This window comes from Medicago sativa, chromosome 3 (assembly GCF_051527215.1).
Source record: "Medicago sativa cultivar Bolivia chromosome 3, Bolivia_mono, whole genome shotgun sequence".
Lineage (NCBI taxonomy): Eukaryota > Viridiplantae > Streptophyta > Magnoliopsida > Fabales > Fabaceae > Medicago > Medicago sativa.
In genome coordinates, this window is record NC_140751.1 from 66,382,167 (window position 1) to 66,408,956 (window position 26,790).

Below are 26,790 nucleotides of genomic sequence, written 5' to 3' on the forward strand. Positions count from 1 at the left end.
TGATGAAGAAGTTTGATCGTGCCAGAAGGTGGCCGGTGAACTAATCAAGCACCAGAGTGAATCCTCCAGTAATGTAAGGCATGTTAAGAAAGAACGTTCTGACAAATTCGAGTATGATGTTAGTGATACTTCATGTATCCGTAAGTGAAGAAATTGGATATATGTATCTAACCATGACCGAAAGTCTCAGTAAGAGTTGTTGTTGGAACATGTTTATTGTATGCAAAGAGAATATATTCTGGGATGTAAGTACAAGACTACAAGTTAAGGATAAGTCGATATGTGATGATGGAGTTAGTAAGCTCTCAGGGATTGAGATACGAGAACAGAAGATTTATATGTTCAGTAAGAATAAGGTTCTAAGCAGTGAATGAATTAGCAGAGAAATAAGTTAAGTCGTTCGTGGAGAACGAAGTTGAAGTATTATGTGGAAGTTTTATGTTATGTGTTAAGATGAACAAGATATTAGTTTCTAATGTGTCGTGAATTGAATCGATTGATGTTAATGCTTGCCATGCAAAAGTTATAAAATTGTTTTAAGACGACTAGAGGGAATGATGTGCACTAGATTACTTGAGAAAATGAGATTTTTATGTAAATTATGTTTTTCTGGAAAACTAATTTTTAGAAAATACTCCAATGGCGAAAATTTCACTAATAGCGAAATTGGGGCGAAAATTTTCAGTTTTTCCAAAAACTGTCATTTTGTCTCTAGTGTTAGCAGTAGCTATTGGAGGTTGTTTTCACAATCTTTTATGTAACAAACACTCTCTATAACATCAAGTATCGAATGCACATCACCTCCTATGATTTCTAAGGAAGAAAAGGCATGGACAAGTATTAACGGAATCAATCCGGTTCAAGGTAACATTAGAAGTTAATGTGGCAAGAGCTGACAAAGAGCTTGGGTCAGAAGTTTAAGGTTCCGGCATATGAATGAATAAAGTGGATGCTCATGCATGAGATGAAAGGTAAGTGGTAAAGAATTATGCAAAGTCACGAGATTTTTCAGGTTTTATGAAGTCATGAGTACCCCCGGATCTAAGTTTTGATTGATTGACTTGCTAAGGCTCGTTATGATGATGAATTCTAAAGTTTGCCAAAATTTTGGAAATGAATACATGCATATGGGTGATTGGACATGGCGTTCATAGATTTAAAAGAAAATTTTTGCAAGTACCGGTTGTTACGACTCACGTAGAGTGGGCTAAACTCACCGAAATTAAGGTTGGATGACACAGTTGTGTTGTCAACTTATTCCGTGATTTTAGAGAAACGACTGGGGCCAAATTTATCACGTTTTTATATAAAGAGGAATCGTCAACGCCAATGACCCGTGTGTTAAAATTATGAGGTTTTCTTAAAGAAAGAAATTAACGAGCAAGCATTAGTTTGATTACGCAAATCATAGTACGCAAGAATACAAGAATGTATGAATTTATGATGAGTCTACCATGGGAATTCAAGATTTCTCAGAAACAAGTTTATGTATGATAAGTGTATGTCATGAGGAGAATTCATCCAGTGAGAATATAAGAATCTATCCCCAAGTAAAGTATTATGGTAATGTGACAAGTCTACCGTGAGATTCAATCTTGCAAGGTAATATGAGGTGCATGTTTATGGAAATGGTTGTCACATGAAAAGTTTTGAGAAAGGCTCAAGAAGATGATGTTTATATGGGAAAAAGAATGTGAAGTTCAGTCGTCTCAATGGATTAGAGTATTGGTTAAGGCCAACTGGTGGGAATCAGAGTGGCGCAACGAAAGTTAATTGGCTTAGTTGTTAACAGTAATTATGGAACATGGAATGAGATAGTAAGAGTCTTCGTTGGAAGCATTAAGAGACAAGTGAGAAGTTCTCAAAATATTAAGTAAGAAAGGAGACTTATGTAATTAGTCATGGAAAGGGATAAGGTATGTGGATGTGATTTCATCTAAGTATGATAGGGAAGGCTAGAGACACAACCAATGACGGATATGTACTATGATAAGGAAGATGCATGTAAGAATATGTGCTATTACAAGAGAAATACATGTAAGAGCGGAAGGATTCATTTTTGTGACTCGAAGTAGAGATTGAATTATTAAAGTATGTAACCGGTATTAAAGAAGAAGTGTTATGCAGAATAAGGTAGTAATATGTGACCATAACCGGATATGATATTTTGAAGATTCAAGTTTATTGTTCTTAGAACGAGGAAATGGGATAATGTTACGAGGGTCAAGGATCCTATATGAATTATGTTATGCAATTATGCAAGTCTCCAAGATATGTATGTAAGTCAAGAAAGAAAGTATAAGAAAGAAGTTACTTTAAAGTTCAAGAATTTCATTCTGGATGAAGATATAAATCATGAGTTATGCACGATGAAGTGCATACCCTCTTATGTCAAATTTGTTAAATGATCACGATACTTGCTATGAAGATTTCGAACTATGATTTAAAAAAAAAACTCTTAAGTTTAAAATGGGTATTGAGGGACTTGGAAACGAAATTATTTAAACATGACAATTTTTCACAAAATACTTTTAAAAGATTATGTCTCTATTCGTTCCAAGGTTCCAAATACTCATGTTTAGAAAACTTTTTAAAGTAATATGTTAGAACGAGTATCGTTATTATTTAACAAGAAGCGACATTTGAAAGTATGCGATTGTTATGGAGATTAAAAATGTGTTGATGTAGTCCACAAAGTTGTACGGGAAGTCTTATCAGATGCACAAGTATATGTTAAGAGTACACCAAACGCAAGAGGTTTAAGTCGGAAGTTTTCAGAGCGTGTAATTTACAAGATGGGTTGATGAATGTTATGAGTATAGGCGTAATTAATTTCACCTCTCTACGACAAGTTATATGATTCATCCGTGAATTTGGGTGCAATAAGAAAGGTAATGAGATCGAAAGATTTCTTAAGGCTCTGAATAGAGATAAGAGATTCGTAGAATCGTTAAGATAAGTAAAGTAAGACAGAGGCACATGTCTCAAGGTACAATAAGTAAACTGATGTATGAATTATATGTTACCCGATAAGATTATGTATGCATGAAAAGATGTCTTAAAGTTACAAGTAAGCACTGCAGGGCAAACCTGGTTTCTGGTAGGATTCCAGTTAAAAGGCAAATCCTGAGTGTTCATGTTATGACAAGATACCATTAGGAATGGTGATGTTAAGCGGGTAAGATCCGAATTTGAGACAATAAGTTATGTGTAGCAAGGTAAGTTCTGAATCATGATATTAAGACCAAGAAGGCTATGCTCAGTTGCTTAAGGGTTAAGAAACAAGATGAGGACATGATATGACGAACCCTTTGGATGTGTATGAATGGAAAAATGCTTGACTCAGACCATAGATGATAAGTTTTATCATGATGATTGATAGTTGATCTCTAAATTTCGAGGACGAAATTTTTTTTTAAGGGGGGTAGAGTGTAACATCCCGCTCATCAGCTGAAGGAAAATTTTATTAAACAAATGTATCAGAGGATTTAATTCATGGAAAGTAAGTATGGAAAATATTTATTATGTAATGTCAGCTAAGTACGATTCAAGTATCAGTGTCGTGTTAAACACGCTTGGAGCAAGGGCAAATTAGTAATTGCACGTTTAAGAGATATTTATTTGAATTGGGCTCAAAATATCTCACTTTCTCCTTTCCTCTCTCACTCTAGGTTTGGAAAAAAGAGTTTATCCTCCTTCTCTCTACATCATCATCGCCCCTCTTCCTCTCTTTGGCACCAAATCATTTTGCTTGCAAGGCAAATCAAGGATTATGCAAGATCATTAAGGAGTTGGTGTTGTCTAAGAAAGAGGAAAGCTTGGAGTTAGTGCTTGGATCAAGATCAAAGCAAGTTAGGGTTTGAACTTTGGGGAGCTTGAAGCTTGAAGCAAACACAAGAAACAAGCTAGGTGAGTTCCATAGATAGATTACCCACCTTTGGGATTGATTAATCTTGTAGAAAATCATGATTTATGCTAAGTTTAGTTTTTATGTAACTTTAGTACCCTAAGCCAATCCTAGGTGATTATAGGTTAAAATTGCCATGATATATGTTTAAATAAGTCTATACAAGTTGCTGGATGTGTTTGGTGCATTACAGGATCAAATTGGACGAGTTTTGGGTCGAAAATGGCGAAAACCCGCAGCCAAAATCACCGAAAACGCAGAATTCGCAGCGCTGCGCCTGTACAAGGGCGCTAGGCGCCCACTGTAACACCCATACCAGACGTATCTAGAAAGTCTAGCACGTGTGTTAATATTAGTACTGGATACATTAAAATTTACAACATAAATTACACACGAATGAATATTTATACAACAAATTGCGTTCGTACATAAATCACATAAACATCACGACTATACATATATAATTTCATCCTTCGATATCCAAAGCATCCTGCAGCGACACGAACGCACACTTGCTGAAACATTCATCCGACTTCAAGCTTGCATAGCGTCCTGCTTATCTGAAACAAATAAGGATTGGGATGAGACATAATGTCTCAGTGAGTTCCACCTAATCCTAGGCTATAGGCAACCTCAAGGAGGAAACCTACGGTCACCACGTGTCTACATTACAACCTGACGGTTGATTATACGTGTGTGGGGACTTGCATACTAGACGGTCGTGCATACTAGAGCCGTCATAGTCTTATCTTAACTTGTTATAGGCTTCACTTCCTATACGTGTCATGGCGGTCGAGGGGAACCTAAAACCGCATTGCCAAAGATACGCTCTACGTATCAAGGCCTAAACATACATAATCATGGCACGATTCTAAACCGGACGAATAGGGAAACCTAAGATCGTCATCGGCATAACATACATTACTTGTTCTCTACATAACTTGCACATGTCTTATGGCATCTAATGCCCTTGCTCATAACTTAATCATACTTGTAATCACTCTTACATACTCATGAACATAACATACATAATCGTGCATAAGTTCATTCATTAGGTTAGCGTTGAACAACAATTATTATCTTGGTTCATTTTACGGATAGTCCCGGGTGGAGTAACCCCGAGATCAATCCCATACATGACCGATGTACGTACATCGGACTCCCTCGGTGTCGTGCGGGTCCCTTGCGGCTTGAACCGTTCCCCTTAGGTCGAGAACCTCCCGTATCCCCCTAGCGTGGATAGCAAGAGACACGAACACCTACGTCTTGTTAATTTCAGTGACATGCGGGTCCCTTACGGCTTGAATCGTTCCCCTTAGATCGAGAACCTCTTGTATCCCCCTGATGTGGATAGCAAGAGACATGCCACCTACTTATTAATTCATAGTCTTGTCGTACATATACATAAACATATTCATACTTGCTTGCTTATTACCTCGGACCCTTGAGTCGATCCGGTTGGCGGTAAACTTATACATTCTTATTCTTAGTGGAGAGATGAACTAATCAATCCATGGCTTAATGTGCTAACTAATCATACATGATCATATGCGAAGAGATTACACTTCGCGTCTCACATACTTAGGTTCATTCCTATACTTAACATAATTAGGGATTCAGGCTAAACTTGCTAGTTCTCGACTACTATGTCGAGGCTCTAGTTCTTCCCTTCCTTAATGCTCACTACCCGAATAAATCGGCTTAAACTCTCTTGTGCCTTTCTTGATGTACATGTTAAGATCACCATGATTCTTGATTCGAGGTTGCTTGATGTTATGTGCATTGATTAGACGTTGTTTTGGGGTTACAAAGTTATAAAACGATGAAAGAAAAGCATCGGAACGCATCACGGACCCTAGAATGGACCAACAGGCCAAAGCATGCTGGCCCATCCAGAGAGCCACGCTATTAGCGCAGCTGGGGCGTAGCCCTTGCTGAAGAATTTCGCTATTAGCGTATATTTCGCTAATAGCGTGGTTCTTCGGGTCTGTGGTACAAATTTTGCTATTTTTGACCCAAAACTCATCCTAATGGTTCCTGCAATGCACCAAAACATCCAGCAACATATATATACATTCTAAAACATCTTTCATAGCCATATTGACATGTACAAAGCAAGATCAAGGCAAGGGGATAAAATTCTCATATTTTCTAATCTTAACATAATTCATGTTTTCTTGCAAAATAAACACATAATCCCAAGGGAGGGTTCTATCTAAGAACTCACCTAACATAATCCTTGTGATTCCTCAAGTTCCAAGCTTTTCCAAGATCAAACCCTAGGCCAAGAATCCTTGTTCAATCCTTTCTCTTTGTTGTTTCTTGTCCTTGAAGCTTCTATGATTCTTGTTTGATCACCTCTTGCATGATTTGGAAAGCCTAGGATTGATTGGAGAGGGAAGGGTGGCGCCATCTTAGAGAGAAGGAGGAGAGAATTCTTTCTCTCAAAACCTAGAGAGAGAAAGAGAAGTGGAAAATGAATAATTTTGGCCCCAAAACACTTATATACTCCCTTGCGAGCAATTACCCAAAATACCCTTCGCATTAGTCGCGTTTACCTGGCTTTGATACATAAGTCCATACTTGACTGATATCACCTAATATTAGCTTCCCTCGTACTTAACATTTTCGTCATACTCACTTTCCATGAATCTTAGTCCTCTGACACATTTAACAGATAAAATTTCCATTAGCTGACGAACGGGATATTACATTCTACCCCCCTTAAAAAAAATTTCGTCCTCGAAATTTAGAGATCGCCTACCAATCATCATGATAAAAACTTAGCATCTTTAGTCTGAGCCATACATATTCTATTCAAACATTTCCAAGAAGTTCATCATTGCTTGTGTTCCGTCTTGTTTCTTGATTCCTATACGTAAGCATATAGCTTTCTTGACCCTAATATCACTTAAACTTTGATGTTATCTTAGTACACCATGACTTGGGACATTCCATGCTAACACAAACTCATTGTTTCAGATTATATCTTACCCGCTTAACATAAACATTCTTGTAAAAATATCTTACCATAAACATGAACACTCAGGATTTGCCTTTTAACTGGAATCCTACGGAAACCAGGTTTGCCCTGCAGCGCTTACTTGTAACTTTAAAACATATTTCATACCTACATCTTATCATGAATACATAATCTTACTGTACCTTGAGGCACATGCTTTTTACTTGTATTACTCATATAAACGATTCCATGAATCTCTTATCTCTTTTCAGAGCCTTAGGAAATCTTCTGATTTCATTGCAATTCCATTGCATCTCATCACACCCAATCTAATGGGTAAATCATATAACTTGACATGAAAAAGTGAAATCAACTCACTACTTCATCTGATAATCTATTAACCAACATCGTGGTTCACATGCTCTTGAAACTTATTAGCACATCCACTTGCACATACATCGTACACTCTTAATACACTTCCGTGTATCCTACATGATATTGGCTTCATATAAACATTGTCGTTTCCATAACATGTACATACTTTCAAGTGCCGTCTCTTGTTAAATGATAACGATACGTGTTCTAAAATCTTCCTTAAAGAAATTTTTTCTTAAACTTTGGTATTCGGGTTCTTGGAACAAATTTATACATAACTAAAAAGATTTTATCGTTTCCAAAACTGATTGTATAAGGAACCTCAGGACCACCGGACGAGTTTCGATATTTTGGAAAAAGATTTTACAACTCGTCCAAAACTTGTCCACGACGAGTTGGTCCTGAAGTTTGTACGTCTTAAGTGAGTTCACTTACGACGTATCTCATCAGTTTCAAAAATGTATAATTTCATAAGTTTAATAAAAACATCGTTCCCAAGTTCCATAATACCAATCTTAGTCTTAAAGGTTATAAAATCATGGCTTGACGTGTCCTAACAAGTATCGTTTTCACTCAACAAGTATTGCAAACATGAGTATGAATCTCTTTACACAACACTCAAAAGTTGCTTCTCTCTTATGATAACATGCTTAACTTCGAAGATAAATTCTTCTCTTGTTTAACCGATATACATACTTGCCATACCGCTTACATATCCACAGGAAATCCTTGGACCTCTTAACATAAACTTATTCCTCTTCTTCCGAACACTAAACTTGATTCTCCACATTATCTCATTTGGTTATCGCTTGAGCGTTAATACCTTTTTCGGAACCCGGTCATCATTCTTGATGCTTTGATTCTTTACTTGAGTCACGAAATGTAACCTTATGAACCTTACATACTTTCCAATACCATCATTCATGCATTCTTGACTAATTCATATAGGGCAACTCTTGTCTTGTTTCATCTTACCTTGGTGGAGGTACATACTTAAAACTTTTACCTTAGCCAATGCTAACTATATAAACATCCATACTTACTTATCACATCAAGAACTCTTCACTTGTCTTATGATGCTTCATATATACTAAAACTCCCATGTTTCGTGTTTAACAATTAACTTCCATGGCGCTACTCTGATTCCCACCGGTTGGCTTAACCTATTACTCTAACCCATTAGAGCAATTGAGACTTCAATTCGTGCTTACCACTTGAATACTTACTTCTTGAACTATTCTCAGGATCATCCATGTTGCCAACAACGTCACACCTCACACTTGTCCTTACCACTGCCTTGTAAGAACAAAACTCATGATAACTTTTCTTATGCTTATAATACTTGCCTTGGGGGTAAACCTTACGTTCTTGCTGGCTGCATTTACCATACACATCATATTTGAACTTGTTTTCGAGTAACGCAACATCCGTTAACAAACCCATCTAACACTTGAACATATCTTTCTTGAACCTCTAGCCTGGTACCTTCGTATCTTCGCATACTATATTTTGCTTAATCATACCAATGCTTGCTCATTGATTTTTCTTTTAAAGAAAACTTAGTAAACTAGTGCACGGGTCTTTGACGTTGGTGATTTTCTACCATATACAAAAACTGAGTTTAGGCCCCGGTTGTTACTCTAAAATTATAGAACGAGTTGATAACACACACGTGTCATCAAATCTAGATTCTAATGAGTCTAGCTCGCTCTACAAGTGTCGTAGCAACCGGTTCCTAGAAAACCTCGTGAATTTTCAAAATACCAACTTCAATAACCCATACACGTAAATCTTTCTAAAATTATTTAAATTTTAGGATTCAACATCATATCGAGCCTTAGCAAGTCAATTAAGCAAAACATAGGTTCGAGAGATACGTTATAACTCCACGTATTCCGAGAACCTTGTGATTTCTTATAACTTTACACCATTTCAACTTCTTACTTCATACCTCATGCATAAACTTCGGTGACTTTCCTTCTAAATTCTGGTACTTCCATACTCTTGATCTTGACTCTTGACACATTAACCTTCAAGGCTACCTTAAACCGGATTGATTCCGTTAATACTTGTCCATGCATTTTCTTCCTTATAAATCATAGGATGTGATATGCATTCGATACTTGATGTTAAAGAGAGTATTCGTTACATAAAAATGATTGTGAAAACAACCCCCAATAGCTACTACCAACCCTAGAGACGAAAAGACAGTTTTTTTTTTTTTTTTTTTTTTTTTGGAAAAACTGAAAATTTCGCTCCAGGTTCGCTATTAGCGAAATCCTCTGGAGTAATTTCGCTATTAGCGAAATTTTCGCTATTGGCGTGTTTTCTTCAGCTCTGTTTTCCAAAAATCATGTCTTACATAAACATCTTATTTCCTCAAGTATCCCAATGCATATCATTCTTTCCAACCATCTTAAAACAATTTTATAACCTTTGCATGGCAAGCATTAACATCATTCGGGTCAATTCAAGGCACATTAGAAACTAATGTCTTGTTCATCATGTCTCTTAACATAAAACTTCCACATAAACCTTAACTTCTTCCGCTAAGAACAGCTTAACTTATTACGTTGCCACTTACGCAACTTTCCGAACGTACTTGTCCTTAACTTCATTCACATGTTGCTAATCCTGAGAGCCTGCTAAACCCGTCAACATATGTCGACTTCTCTCTATCCTGTAACTTTGTACTAACATTCTAGAATATCTTAAATCCGTTCCAGTATCTCTTATCGATACTTCCGGTCATGCGTAAATATATATATATATATATATATATATATATATATATATATTCAACTTCTTCACTTACAGATACATGGAGTATCACTATCATCTTACCCGACATTGTCGGAACCTTCCTTCTTAACATACCTTACATTCCCGAAGGATTCACACTTCTACTTGATTAGTTCACCGGCCACCTTTTGGCATGATCAACCTTCCCCATCACATACTTCGTTCCTCCTGGGTCCTATTCAGCTCTCAGGCATCCATTCTAATCGTTGAATGCTAAATTGAGTTGATCAAGCTCAACTAACACCAACAAATAGAACATTTACCCGGAACCCAATGGTCCCACTACGTTAGTTGTAATTTAATGACCCAAGGCACGGTCTGAATCGACCTGCTCTGATACCAATTGTAACACCCATACCAGACGTATCTAGAAAGTCTAGCACGTGTGTTAATATTAGTACTGGATACATTAAAATTTACAACATAAATTACACACGAATGAATATTTATACAACAAATTGCGTTCGTACATAAATCACATAAACATCACGACTATACATATATAATTTCATCCTTCGATATCCAAAGCATCCTGCAGCGACACGAACGCACACTTGCTGAAACATTCATCCGACTTCAAGCTTGCATAGCGTCCTGCTTATCTGAAACAAATAAGGATTGGGATGAGACATAATGTCTCAGTGAGTTCCACCTAATCCTAGGCTATAGGCAACCTCAAGGGGGAAACCTACGGTCACCACGTGTCTACATTACAACCTGACGGTTGATTATACGTGTGTGGGGACTTGCATACTAGACGGTCGTGCATACTAGAGCCGTCATAGTCTTATCTTAACTTGTTATAGGCTTCACTTCCTATACGTGTCATGGCGGTCGAGGGGAACCTAAAACCGCATTGCCAAAGATACGCTCTACGTATCAAGGCCTAAACATACATAATCATGGCACGATTCTAAACCGGACGAATAGGGAAACCTAAGATCGTCATCGGCATAACATACTTTACTTGTTCTCTACATAACTTGCACATGTCTTATGGCATCTAATGCCCTTGCTCATAACTTAATCATACTTGTAATCACTCTTACATACTCATGAACATAACATACATAATCGTGCATAAGTTCATTCATTAGGTTAGCGTTGAACAACAATTATTATCTTGGTTCATTTTACGGATAGTCCCGGGTGGAGTAACCCCGAGATCAATCCCATACATGACCGATGTACGTACATCGGACTCCCTCGGTGTCGTGCGGGTCCCTTGCGGCTTGAACCGTTCCCCTTAGGTCGAGAACCTCCCGTATCCCCCTAGCGTGGATAGCAAGAGACACGAACACCTACGTCTTGTTAATTTCAGTGACATGCGGGTCCCTTACGGCTTGAATCGTTCCCCTTAGATCGAGAACCTCTTGTATCCCCCTGATGTGGATAGCAAGAGACATGCCACCTACTTATTAATTCATAGTCTTGTCGTACATATACATAAACATATTCATACTTGCTTGCTTATTACCTCGGACCCTTGAGTCGATCCGGTTGGCGGTAAACTTATACATTCTTATTCTTAGTGGAGAGATGAACTAATCAATCCATGGCTTAATGTGCTAACTAATCATACATGATCATATGCGAAGAGATTACACTTCGCGTCTCACATACTTAGGTTCATTCCTATACTTAACATAATTAGGGATTCAGGCTAAACTTGCTAGTTCTCGACTACTATGTCGAGGCTCTAGTTCTTCCCTTCCTTAATGCTCACTACCCGAATAAATCGGCTTAAACTCTCTTGTGCCTTTCTTGATGTACATGTTAAGATCACCATGATTCTTGATTCGAGGTTGCTTGATGTTATGTGCATTGATTAGACGTTGTTTTGGGGTTACAAAGTTATAAAACGATGAAAGAAAAGCATCGGAACGCATCACGGACCCTAGAATGGACCAACAGGCCAAAGCATGCTGGCCCATCCAGAGAGCCACGCTATTAGCACAGCTGGGGCGTAGCCCTTGCTGAAGAATTTCGCTATTAGCGTATATTTCGCTAATAGCGTGGTTCTTCGGGTCTGTGGTACAAATTTTGCTATTTTTGACCCAAAACTCATCCTAATGGTTCCTGCAATGCACCAAAACATCCAGCAACATATATATACATTCTAAAACATCTTTCATAGCCATATTGACATGTACAAAGCAAGATCAAGGCAAGGGGATAAAATTCTCATATTTTCTAATCTTAACATAATTCATGTTTTCTTGCAAAATAAACACATAATCCCAAGGGAGGGTTCTATCTAAGAACTCACCTAACATAATCCTTGTGATTCCTCAAGTTCCAAGCTTTTCCAAGATCAAACCCTAGGCCAAGAATCCTTGTTCAATCCTTTCTCTTTGTTGTTTCTTGTCCTTGAAGCTTCTATGATTCTTGTTTGATCACCTCTTGCATGATTTGGAAAGCCTAGGATTGATTGGAGAGGGAAGGGTGGCGCCATCTTAGAGAGAAGGAGGAGAGAATTCTTTCTCTCAAAACCTAGAGAGAGAAAGAAAAGTGGAAAATGAATAATTTTGGCCCCAAAACACTTATATACTCCCTTGCGAGCAATTACCCAAAATACCCTTCGCATTAGTCGCGTTTACCTGGCTTTGATACATAAGTCCATACTTGACTGATATCACCTAATATTAGCTTCCCTCGTACTTAACATTTTCGTCATACTCACTTTCCATGAATCTTAGTCCTCTGACACATTTAACAGATAAAATTTCCATTAGCTGACGAACGGGATATTACACCCACACACAGAGAGGCCAGCGCTAGGCGCCCTCCCTCTGGCGCCAGGCGCCCCAGACAGGACAACGTTCGCGTTGTTCTGCGCTCGGGTGCTTGGGGGCAGTCGCGTGGGGGTCCGTAGCGATCGTTTCGGAGTGTTCTTTCACTGTTTTTACTTATCTTTCTACTGGAACAAGTTTGGCTTTATCAAATCATGAAATTTATAAACGGCTCGAAACTTGGGTTTATGGCATTTTCGGTCCTTAAAAAGTATTGAAAATTTGCACACATCGTCAATTGATCCTTGCATCATTAATCGTGGCAATCTTAGCATGTAACACGAGGATGGCTCAAGAGAGCTTAAGTATGATGGGGTAGTAATGAACTAAGAATGGGAATGTATTAGAGCCTCGACATAGTAGTCGAGAACTAGCATGTTTAACAAGAACTTCTAGGATGTTAAGACGCGAAGAATGTTATCTTCGCATATGAATAAGAATGATATGACAAGTATGTGAGCCGTGGTTTGACTAGTTGATCTATCCACCATGATTAGGTATGTTTATGAACAAGTAAGAGTTTACCACTAATCGGTTCGATTAAGGTTCCGAGGTAAATACTCAAGTATGTATATGTTTAACTTATGCACGACAAGACCATGACTAATAAGTGTAGGTGACATGTCTCTTGATATCCACATCAGGGGGATACAAGGGGTTCTCATTATGAGAACGATTCAAGCCGCAAGGGACCCGCATGTCACTGAGTAACAAGACGTAGGTGCTCGTGTCTCTTGTTATCCACGCCAGGGGGATACAGGAGGTTCTCGACCTAAGGGGAACGATTTAAGCCGCAAGGGACCCGCACGACACCGAGGGAGTCCGATGTACGTACATCGGTCATGTATGGGATTGATTTCGGGGTTACTCCACCCGGGACTATCCGTAAAATGAATCAAGATAATAATTGTTTGTTCAACGCTAACCCATGAATGAACTTAGACACGATTATGTTTATTATGATTATGATTATGTTATGTTTATGCTCATGATCAAGCCCATGTATGATATGTTTAAGAACAAGAATAAGAGCATAAAATGCTATTAGACGAGAGCAAGATATGTATAGAACAAGCTATGTACATGATACCGATGACGATCTTAGGTTCCCTTAATCGTCCGGTTTAGCATCGTGTCATGATTATGATATGTTTAGGCCTCGATACATAGAGTGTATTCTTGGCTATGCGGTTCTAGGTTACCCTCGACCGCCATGACACGTATAGGTGAGAAGCCTATAACACGTGAGATATGACTATGACGGCCCTAGTATGCACTACCGTCTAAGTATGCAAGTCCCCACACACGTATAATCAACCGTCAGGTTGTAATGTAGAGACGTGGTGACCGTAGGTTTCCCCTTGAGGTTGCCTATAGCCTAGGATTTAGGGGAACTCACTGAGACATTATGTCTCATCCCAATCCTTATTTGTTTCAGATAAGCAGGATGATTATGCATGTTCGGAGCCGGATGGATATTACTTCAAGGGTTCGTTCGTAAAGCTACAGGACATTATGGACACCAAGGATGTATTTTTATGTATGGATGAGTTGTGTTGTTTTATGATTTATACGAACGTAACTTGATGTAATTATTATTCATTCGAAGTTTTTAATTGTTGTATATTTTAATGTATCCAGTACTAATATTAACGCACGTGCCAGACTTTCTAGATACGTCTGGTATGGGTGTTACAGATAGAAATGAATGCAGTAGCAACCCAAATTTCTAAACCCTATAATGATTCTACCGCGTGTCATGTTTATAGCATTACTAACCACAAAAAGGATGAGAAAGGAAGCACATCCAATTAAACACAAAGCTTATTGTTTCCTTTTAGTAAACCACGATGAAATTGCGTTATATACCATATCAGTGCTATAACTACAATTTATTCATTTTTTTTACATACTATGATTAAGTATTAAACTAAAATTTACTTATTTTGTCACTATAAACCTTTTAGTAAACTATGATGATGTACCAATTGCATGTTGCATGTAACCTTTAAGATATGTGTCGCATGTAGAATGATGTGTTTAAAATCATTAATTAGGTTTAACAAAGGAATATACCATGTGCACTGTAATATTTGTGCAAGGTAAAAGTTGATAATTAATATAGATATAGATCAATTTTTATAACAAATTTAAAATTATATAATAATGCTTATTCAAAAAAAAATTATTTAATATGTATTGCTCGCAAAAGGCAAAAATAGAAGTGTCATGTGACAATTCAGCTTTAAAAATTTATTGTTTGATTTTTTATAGGAACACAATATATATTTTTTTTTTTTACAAATACACATGATAATTATGAGGCTGATAATTAGCAATATAATTTTGCATCTCATAAAAAAATTTGGTAAAAGTTGGTAGAAAAAATTTGATTTTTTTTCTTCCTTTTTTTTAGTATTAACTCTCTAGTTCGCAGCATATATAATTGGACTTTGGAGTATGACCAAGAGATAAATGAAGTTTAAAAAAAAAATTATTTCACCTAGAGATCAAATTTGGGTTTTACCAAATGATTGATAATATTCTCTATATTATTGAATGTGCATGATATATTTTGAATCACTATATTTATAAAATTTGTCCAAACTTTTACATCTAGTTTTTTAGTATGACGTCACTCGCTGCTTTGATAATATTCATTCATTCGTTTCTGATATTGATACAAAAAATTAAGATGAGTTGTAATAACATAAAAATAAAGAGAGACTTGATTTTTAGAACCTCATCATTTTTTTTTTTATAAATAATCAACTTACCAAGATCTCGTAGAAAAAAAGTATCTCATAGGAAACCTCGTCAACCAAAACTCACAAAATAGTCTACATCAAAAACAAAAATAACTAAAACGACGATAACTAAAATGATTCACATCAAAATAAACAACATCAATTATTCCATGAAAAAATGGATTTTTATAAACTACATCTTGATGCATCCATCAATATAAATAGCATTTGTGAAGGCCATTCTGTAATGTTTTCAGTATCAATAAAAAAAAATTATTGTTCTTGGCTCAAAATCAGTTGCATTGTTTTTATCTCAATTAACATTTCATAAGGGGGAAATCGATAAGGAAAATTACAAAATCTCTTTTAATAGTTGATTTATTGATAACAAACTTAATTGAACAAAGAACATTTATGAGTTTGATGTATTTTAATTTTATATTCTAATTTCTTTGAGCGTTCTTAGGAACATTATATTACAAATGTACATATTAAAATTATTCAAAGAAACAAGAAATGAGACTTATAAAATCACTTCAAAAGGACATCAGATTCATGACGGTAGGGTCATAAAATAAATCAATTTATGCAGCTTAGAGTCAACATCATAATATACTTCAGAACAATGAAGACTACATGGCAATAAGATTCATTAATCATGGATTTAGAACCAATGGACCAGAGACTTCAGAATCATTTGTGAGAATTCCTTCAACCTTGATATGCTTCTTCATCTATTTATCACATTGTTCACGTACATGTACAATATTTAAATCTTTTTGTAGGGATCTTCAAAAAATATGGCTCTACACACGTCGGTTTCCAAGGAAACGAGCATAAAGAAATTGGACAATCAGAATTTTATTCACATACTATTGTAATGAAAAAAGAGAATAAAAAAGTGTTATTCAAATGAGAGAAAATATTATGTACGAAGTAATTAAAGAAATTTAAAACATCCAAAAATGGATCACCTCGGTTGTAACGTGGTTCCCTCATTGCAACAAGAAATACGGAAATAAAAATAAACTTGACTATTCTAATCATATTTTCTCCAATGTGCATGTAAAAATTAGAATATGATTTGATCACTTTATAATTTATAGAGCTTATCTTCTCCTTACATACATTAAATAAATTTTAGTGCTTATGGAGTTGTAAGAAAATGTCTCATAAGTACATCAAAGAGTTGTGTTTTTCCTAAACACTTATTAAACTCATCCATTCCTTTCTAAAATTAGAATCATTATTAAATGTCTCTAAAATATTTAACAATGTTGTGTTTGTCCCTTTCAGAGATTTGATAAGGGGTCACATGAAAAACTTAACATTCATAAGAATTAATTTTTATTTTACTAAGTTTTAATAATTTTCCAACCTTTCGTATGACTGAAAAGGGAAAAGTACAAAAGAGGTATAATATTGTTGGATTTCATATGGTCCATGGTTTATAGCAGTGATATAGGCTCTGTTTAGTAAAAATAGCCGATAACTTATAGCTGATGACTGATAGCTTATAGCTAATAGCTGCCGCAATTTTAACTAAATACAGTTACACAGTCTCTATGTAAATAGAGGACTCTACTCAGTTCATAAATCACACCAAGGAGATGTATTGAGTTGTGGAGAACTCTTTCTCTCTTCTTCCTCCAGCTTGTGTTAACGAACTATTCTTCTCGTCACCTTATTAGGATCATTATTGCTTTAGATAAATTGTCTCATTGAAATTGAAAATGGTCTTAACAGCATAACTCATTCGGTAATATATGTTACTTCGGAATAAAGGGAATTTTTAAGATTATAATCCATTTTCAAGAATAATGTTCCTTCCAAATTAAGAACATAGTTTTAAAAACTGGCTCGGACCGACCAATCGAACCGATTATGTGTGGGATCTAGTTTCTAAGCCTGAGCATAAGAACATTATTGGAACAAAATGGGTGTTTAGAAACAAGCTTAATGAACAAGGATAAGTGATCAAAAACAAAGTCAGACTTGTTGCACACAGTTACAGTCAATAAGAAGGAATTGATTATACTGAAACATTTGCTCCAGTTGCAAGATTGGAAGCAATCAGGTTACTTCTTTCCTATGCAGTTAATCATGGCATTATATTACATCAAATGGATGTTAAGAGTGCTTTTCATAATGTTGTAATTTCATAAGAAGTGTATGTCAAACAACCTCCAGGTTATGAGGATCTGAGGCATCCTGATCACGTTTATAAACTTAAGAAATCACTATATGGTCTGAAACAAGCTACCAGAGCTTGGTATGATAGACTAAGTAATTTCTTAATTGAAAACGATTTTAAAAGAGGTCAGGTTGACACAACACTCTTCAGAAGGACACTTGAGAAAGACATTCTGATTGTTCATATTTATGTTGATGATATAATATTTAGTTCTACTAATGCATCTCTTTGCAAAGAATTTTCTAAGTTAACGTAGGATGAGTTTGAAATGAGCATGATGGGAGAATTGAAGTTCTTTCTTGGAATTCAAATCAACCAATGCAAAAATGGAGTGTATTTTCATCAATCCAAATACACAAAGGAGCTTCTGAAGAAGTTCAAGCTTGAAGATTGTAAATAAATGAACAATCCAATGCATCCAACCTGCACCTTAAGCAAAGAAGATAATAGTTTTACTTCCTTAGATTTATGTGACTCCAATGCATTATTATGTTCGTACAACATAATAGTTTTACTTAGATTTCTGTTACATTTTTTTGTTATATTATCGTTAAGTTTAATATGGATATGTTCGCTCATGGATGTGTTGATTTAGTTGAATTAACTCAGTGGAGGAGCAGAGGGAGAAGGACTAATGGAATGGTCTTTCAATATTTTCATGGTCCTCTCTCTATCCCTTCGCTGAGTTAAATATCTTCATCATTCTTTTGTGATCTGGAGATGAAAATGGCGAACTCCTTTAAAATGGCCTGCTTGATTTTTTGCTATTAGATTTTTTTTGTGAGTGGTGCTATTAGATTTGTTGAATATGTATCAGGTGCCTGAATTTTTTTGATCGTCTCTTATTACTAATTTTCTTCATCATTTTTTGATTATCAAGTACTCATTAAAACTAGCTTGTTCTCCAAGTCATACTTATCTGCATCAAAAAGAAGAAAAAAATGTTAAGAGACTTACCTTCTCTGTATAATGCCAAATATTCAACATTCAAAAGGCTAAAAGACTACACTATATCTTTAACAAGAAATAATAGCTTCACAGAAGATTGACGGAAGAAATAATTCGTATCTCGTTTAAAAACTTCAAAATTTTATGGTGAAGTTCTTATGAGCTTATAAACAAGCTTGCAAAACTAGGGAATGAAGTTTAACCCGTGAAAATAAATCAAGGCTTCTTCCAATTATATCCTTTTTGTGTATATTTATAGATGTCAATGAAAAACCGGCTCAAAATTTGATTCCTAGCCGAGGTTTCTGTTGTTTTGTTTTTTGAGTTTTCGCCGCTTTAAAAATTGATAATTAATATGTCACTTGTCATAAAATTTTAATTTTCAGTGGAAAATCATATTTTAATGTCCTAAAGGTCAAAAAGTGGAAGAATATAAAGTTAGAGGTTAGGTTAGAATAATAGTTTTACATGGCCCTTTCTAGAGCTCTTAGAATCATTGAAGTGTTATGACATCCCCCTATTCATTCTTGGATTAAATGTAATATTGATGGGGCATCTTTGGGATCTTCTGGTCTAGCAGCTTGTGGAGGGATTTTTAGAAATTGGAAAGGTGATAGTCTGGGTTGCTTTGCTTACAACATTGGGGTAGCTAATGCAGTTTATGCTGAGATTCTTGGTGTCATCCTGGCTATAGAATGTGCTCATCAAAGAAATTGGACCAATTTGTGGATTGAAATTGACTCAATATTAGTTACCTTGGCTCTCAAGTCTTCTCATATTGTTCCTTGGCAATTGAAAAATAGATGGGAGAATTGTTTGATTTTAATTAGTAATATATACTTCTTGATTACTCACATTTTTAGAGAGGGCAACCATTGTGTTGATAAGCTAGCCACTTTAGGTTTAAGTGTGATCAATTTTAATTGGTGGAATTTTGCTCCTGCAGAAATTTTGGGGGACTTAACTAGAAATAGATTAGGTCTTCCTAATTTCAGATTTTGTTAATGTTTTTGAGGGTCAGGTTTGGGCCCCCCTCTTTGTATCTATTTTCTTTTTAATATATTTGGGTCACTGTCCTCAATGGATAAACCTTTTTGCCTTAAAAAAAAAAGAGTTTTACATGGCCGTTTTTTTTTCCAGACTTTGCCTATATTATATGGTCAATTCGAAAAAAATAAAGTGTGTAAGAGAATTATAAATTGAAGTATGTGAAAAACTCATGAGTGTAATAATATTATGACTTAAAGTATAAAATTACAAGCTTAGAAGTAACATAATAACTTCTTTTGAACTTATTTAGTAAAGATATTTCGATAGGCGGTAAGGTTGGAAAGATAATGTGATATGCCTAAATTGAAGGACATGATGATATCTCCAAAATTAAGAGAAAACAAGAAAAAGAATATCTAAATAATATTATTGTATTCCTTATTTCGTTTCATTACTCTCATCTTAGAATACAAAGCCATAATTACATGGTCTGTGAAAATAAAAAAAAGATCAAATTCAAATTATTGCATTTTGTAGCAAAATCTTAGGAGGCACATCGCTCACGTACATGTACAATATTTATATCTTTTTATAAGGATCATAAAAAAATATGGCTCTACACACGTCGACTTCCAAGGAGAAGGGCATATCTCATTTGGACAATCAGAATTTTCTTTACATACACGGCCTGTAATGAAAAAAGAGAATAAAAGAGTGTTATTTAAATGAGACAAAATATTATGTACGAAGTAATTAAGGAAATTTAAAACATCCAAATATGGATCACCTGGGTTAAAATTTGGGTTGCTCGTTGCAACAAGAAATATGGAAATAAAAATAAACTTGACTATTCTAGTCATATTTTCTTCAATGTGCATGTAAGAATTAGAATATGATTTGTTCACTTTATAGTTTACAGAGCTTATCTTCTCCTTACATACATTAAATAAATTTTAGTGCTTATGGAGTTGTAAGAAAATGTCTCGTAAGTACATCAAAGAGTTGTGTTTTTCCTTTAGCACTCTTATCAAACTCATCCACTCATTTCTAAAATTATAATCATTATTAAATGTCTCTAAAATAAATAACAACATTGTTGTTTATCCCTTTCAGACATTTGATATAGAGGTCACATGAAAAACTTAACATTCATAAGAATTAATTTTTATTTTACTAAGATTCAATAATTTTCCAACCTTTCGCATGACGGAAAAGGAAAAAGTACAAAAGAGGTATAATATTGTTGGATTTCATGTGGTCCATAGTTTATAGCAGTGCTATAGCTACTTTATAAGTTAGATTTCAAATTCACCAATAATTAATCAAGATAGCATGCAAAGCATCTAAGTTTATGATATTGACATTGATGTATGTTTAGATTGATGGAAAAGTGTGCATTAGCAACCCAATTTTCTAAACCCTGTAATGATTTTACCACGTGTCATGTTTATAGCGTCACTAACCACAAAGAGGATGAGAGAGGAAGGACATCCGATGTTATATACCATATCAATGTTATTACTACAATTTATTAATTTTTTTCTAACATAAGATTAGCTACTAAACTAAAATATATTTATTTTGTCATTAGTGATGATGCACTAATTGCATAAGTCTTGCTCAAATCACAAGTGTGTGTCAATTAAAAGTAACATTTTTTATATGTGTCACATGTTGGATGAAGTATTTAAAATTATTAATTATGTTTAACAATAAAAGATGTCATTATGTACTATAACATTTGTGCAAGGCAAAGTTGATTATATATATATATATATATACAGTTTTGTATAACACTTTTGAATTATGTAATAATGTATTGCTCCTAAAAGTAAAAAATAAAAGTTTACGTAAAATTACGTCAGGAGTCCTTTGTCTTATTTATTTGTAATATATGGGTTCTTTATCTTCTTTTTTTGTCTCTTTCAAGTTCTTTATCTTATTTATTTGTAATAGTTGAGTCCTATATTTTTTATTTTGGTCCCTATCAAATCATTTATCTCTTTGAATGTGTACAACTTAATCCTTTCTTTATTTTGTTATTAAAAAAACGTTTTGAGGTAGCGTGCCATGTATGATTATTAGTAATAATTTTAATTATACATAATTTTTATCGTTTAAAAAACTCATAAAAAACAAATATTCATTTTCTTCTTCAATGTTCGTCGTCATCTTTTTTATCAAACACATAAAATTCAAATCAAAACACTAAGTTTTAGTGTCTGATGACATGTCATCTTATGTTATTCTTAACATGTTTTTCAGTCATTTTCACTAGGTTTTACATCCAGAATAGAGGAGTATTAGAACAACTGCTTATGATTTTGGGACATTTCTAATATTTGAGTTTGTAATTCTATTCTTCCTCAAACATAGCAATTTTGGGGTGTTTTGTTGTAATTCACGAAGAAATCATGCATATCGGCAAAGCAAGACATTTGAAGATTTGCGAAGACCTTGGGAAGATGAAAGAATGAAGATTCAAGAGGCCTCAGAAGACGTTACAGAGGGAGGAATTATGTTCCCAAGTTCCAAGACATCTTATATGGAAGCAAACACCCAAAAAGACGAAGAAATAGGTGTTCCGGGACCCATACAACACTCACATACGCCTGACACACAGTTCTGTGAGCCTAGGCACATTCTAAGCAGCCTGACACATGCTTCTAGGTGCCTGGCACCTTAAACTCCTCTCACATGCTCCTAGCCCATTGTTCTAGGCTCCTGGCGCATGTTCCTTGTGAGAAAAGGCGTTGTTTTGTGACGTTTTGGTGCAAAAAACCTGGTATTTTAGCCCAAGTTCAGGTGGAAACTCTTCCTATAAATACCACTCTCGTCATTCATTATATCTCATTCAGAGCAAAGCAGTTCAATAGGAAGGCAAGCACTAGGAGCTTCAAGGGAGGAGTTTCTCTCCTCCAAGTTTTTATGAACCTCTATTCTGGTTGTTGGATAATTTATTTAATTTAAAGTTTTTATTTAGTTATTTCTTTTTATGCTATTTATAAGTTTTACTGCTGTTACGTAAGATTTGTCTCCTCTGAAGCATAACCCTGACTTAGACACTTAGGGAGGTGACATTACCTAATATTGATATATATATATATATATATATATATATATATATATATATATCTGTGTGTGTGTGTGTTTAATCGGGAAGTAATTAATTAGTAACCAGAGAAAGAAGTCGAAAAAGAGCGAACCATGTGAGTAAGGTACTTAGGGAGGTGACATACCTAATATTGATGTATATCTTCTAGAATCATGAAGTAACTAATTAGTATTATGGAAACAGTTGACTTCACGGCTTAAATCAGCCTAGTAACTCCACTCTTCTTTCACCTTGGTAAGGTAGACGCTGATAGGGCTGCTCTTTTATAGAACTACCAAGAGGGAGAGTGTATTATGTGCTTCTATGATTCATAGATGGATGGACCTTTAAGAACATTGGGACTACACTGATCAGAATTTAGGAAAATCAATTTAAGTTTATGTTTCAATTACCTCTGAGAGAGTAAGACCCCACACGTACGTCCGTGTGATCAACAGGTGCAACTCGACAGCTGGAGGGGAATGAACCCATATATCTGAAAGAGTAAGGCCCCACAATTAAGGATAACCATGTGATCAGCAGGTAGTACTTGACGGCTGATAGGTAGTAAAACCTCATAAACTCATCACTTAGATAGATAACGATTAATAACATGAATAAAACTTGTCTGTGACGTAATTCCAACAACTAAATAGAGGGGATTCAAAAAATCCTAACCGCCGCTAACATTCTGCAATCAAAACAGGTAAACTTGCTTTGTTGCAAACATATTAACTTTCCAAAATTCTAAACCCTTATCTCTTTTAATTTATTTTGTTCCCAAATAAGTAACGTGAATTGTTTGGTTGAAACGACATCTCTGTGGATACGATACTCTATTTATCACTTTATTACTTGGTAAACGATTTGGTACACTTGCCTAATTCGACCATCAGTGTCTCAAATCAATGCCTAGAAAAACACCAACCATAATAATCATATGTGTTGAGCCAAATTAACATTTTTTTGTTGATTAAAATGAAAAAAAGGACTAACTGTCAAACATTCCAAGAGATAAAGGACTTGAATGAGACCAAAAAAAAAAGATAAAGGACTCAAGTGTTACAAATGAACAAGATAAAATACCTCTAAAATAATTTTTCCAAAACCTTACTGTTTGTTTTTTAAACTTATTTTTATGAAGACACAATTTTTTTTTATTTTTTTTACAAATAGACATACTAATTACGAGAGATAGTAATTAAAAATATGATTTTGCATAGCATAAAATAACATGAATAAAAGTTGCTACAAAAAATTTGAAAAATAAAATTGATACATTTGACATTTTCAATTTTAGTAACACAACTTGAAATTTATGTTAAATAGAGTACTCAAGTTTAAAAACAAAATTTCTACTTATGAAGTTTTATAGAAAAGACTACCCAATTTGTTTTATTTTCTAACATGGGGTTATCTCGTCTATATTTGGATTCCAGATCCATGAGAGTTAAACTCACAAGTATAATCTATGAATGTGTACTCATTGAGTATGTTATAAATAGCAAAGCATATAGATTTTATGATCTAAATGCTAAAGTGATCATAGAATCGAACAATGCCGATTTCTATGAAAATAAACACCCCTGTAAATCAAGGAATAGTTGGGGTACTAGTGGGGGGAAATAAGTTCTCTTTTTTAATGAAGAGTTGATGGAGGCACAACATCTAATCACATTCCAGTAATAAAAAATAGTTATGAAAACATAGTAGGAGATGTTATAGAACATCGAAGAGGTAATAAAACAAAAATTGCTAAAGAGTATGGCAAGAAGCTATATCCTCATTGAATGCTGAATTATGGCAAGAAGTTATATACGATGAAATGGATTCTCGATAGTCTAACTCAACACAAGGTTTTAGGAAAAGAGAAAAATATAGATTTTTTCGACACTTACTAACCAGTTCTGAGAATCACATCCGTAAGGTTACTAATTTCTCTAACTGGTGTTCATAACTCGATAGTATACCAAATGAATGTGATAAATGCCTTTTTAAATGGTGAACTAAAATAAGAAATCTATATAGAGCAACTTGAAGGTTTTGTGATTCACGGACAAGGAAAACAATGTCTTTAAGTTAGATAAATCTTTGTATCGTCCAAAAAAAAAATTCCTAAGCAATGGAATGGAAAATTGGACAACCTAAACATATTGATTGAGTGTAAAATGAATGGAAGTGAAAAATGTATTTACTACAAATACAAAAATAACATTTGCATGATCATATGTATCTATGTAGATGACTTGGTCATATTTGGATCAAACTTTTATGTTTTAAATTATGTGAAATCATTGTTAGCAATGACTCTGATATGAAATACTTAGGAAATGCTAATGTAATTCTTGATATCAAGATTACTACTAGATCAGAAAAGAGAATTTTCTTGGATGAATCTCACTATGTTGAGAAAATCAAGGAAATATAATTATTTTGACTATAAACCTGCAAACACACCTTATTATCCATGTGTAAAACTCTTCAAGAACACTGAAAAAGGTGTTTGACAAACAAAGTAAGCAAGCATCATTGGCCGACTTAGGTATGCCACTGACTGTACTAGATCCGACATGTCATGGGACTCTTATGAAAGTTTACCAATAGACCGAGTGAGAAGCATTGACATGTTATTGAAAGAGTCACGTGGTGCCTTAAAAATATTATGACTCTAGGATTACATTATGAGAAGAATCATGATGTACTTAAATGGTGCACTAATGAAAATAGGAACACCTTATTAAAATAATTCCTAAGCTATCAATGGCTACAAATTGAGTATCACTAGAGGAGTTATTACTTAGAAAAATAAGAAACAAACAATATTGACTCAGTCTACTATGCAATGAATCTGAGATGAGAGTACTAGAGAAAACTAGTGAATAAACAAGTTGATAAGATGCTTGTCAGTTGAGACCCCCTTGTGGGAAAACTCGTTGCCAACTGTGTTAATTAATTATGATAGTATTGCAGCTATTACAAAATTTAGAATCCTTACTACAATGGTAAGAGACGATAGAAACTTAGTTGATCCTATGAAGAAAGAAATAACTATAAAGTCCTAAACACATAAAAGAGGATATGACTAATGCTAGAGATCACGAGTGATGGTAACCCGACCTAAATGACTGGAGATTCCAATAGATAGGTTCAACGGGTAATAGCAAGTCATAGAGTTAAAGAACATGCTATGATAAAAGTAGGCAAGGATGATTCATGTCTCAACATAAGGATGAAATAATATAAACTCTTAATGAAATATAACTTATATGTGGAGTGGAGTACATAGCTACATGACTACTCTTGATGGCACTTATACAAATATGGAACTAAGGCCGGTTCCTATGGAATTTTGATGCAAAATACCTAGAGCGTTCATCAAACTGGGATAAATGTGCAGGGGCATAAAAGCACACTCTTTTAGAATACACCTCAGAAAAAGATTGTGTGCGGGTTCTGTGTCAAAGATTGAGTTCAATGCTAAAAGCAACTCTTGTTAATTGGGACCATTTTTTAAATTCAAGTGGATGATTGTTGGTACATTAGTGTGAAGTTGGAATGAAATTGAAAGGTTGAAAAATTAAACACCAAGTAATTCGACCTTGATTAAGTGCTTTGTGAATTGAAAAAAAAAGTGTGGGGTCCCACATAAAATAGAATACACACATTAGTAGTGTTTAAATTGTGGAATTTAATTTTTAAATTTATGATAACGATAAAAATAATAGTAATCATTATCTTTTATTCATGGATATCATTTCTCATAATTTTAGATTAAGTTAGTTGTGATAAGATTGAGAATCCAACCGATTTTCTCATCTTTCCTTCATTCATATCCAATTAGTTTGTTTCCTCCAATTTTGTGGGTTTGTTTCTTTTTCATCTTATCCATAAGAGTTTTAAACTAGTTAGTGGGCAAGTTTCCTTTTTAATATCGTATCCACTAGAGTTACTGCTGTCGCAATTTTAACTAAATACAAGT

At 34.8% G+C, this 26,790-nt stretch overlaps 3 long non-coding RNA genes across 4 annotated transcripts; 1 reads left to right on the top strand and 2 right to left on the bottom strand.

Moving 5' to 3' along the window:
• The first annotated feature begins 442 nt into the window (after nucleotides 1–442).
• Nucleotides 443–14,478, top strand: LOC146939319 (uncharacterized). The gene is made up of 2 exons (XR_015031621.1): nucleotides 443–3,909; nucleotides 14,277–14,478. It is a non-coding gene; the product is annotated as an uncharacterized LOC146939319 (long non-coding RNA).
• A 1,638-nt stretch (nucleotides 14,479–16,116) lies between these two features.
• On the bottom strand, nucleotides 16,117–19,044 carry LOC146939320 (uncharacterized). Of its 2 annotated transcripts, XR_015031619.1 has the most exons (3): nucleotides 18,737–18,948; nucleotides 16,560–18,208; nucleotides 16,117–16,391 (listed from the first exon to the last, which is right to left on the bottom strand). It is a non-coding gene; the product is annotated as an uncharacterized LOC146939320 (long non-coding RNA). The 2 variants fall into 2 exon arrangements; XR_015031618.1 differs by having other exon boundaries at nucleotides 16,560–19,044.
• Nucleotides 19,045–20,132: 1,088 nt separating this feature from the next.
• Nucleotides 20,133–21,168, bottom strand: LOC146939321 (uncharacterized). Its single transcript, XR_015031620.1, has 2 exons — nucleotides 20,505–21,168; nucleotides 20,133–20,405 (listed from the first exon to the last, which is right to left on the bottom strand). It is a non-coding gene; the product is annotated as an uncharacterized LOC146939321 (long non-coding RNA).
• Nucleotides 21,169–26,790: the final 5,622 nt, after the last annotated feature.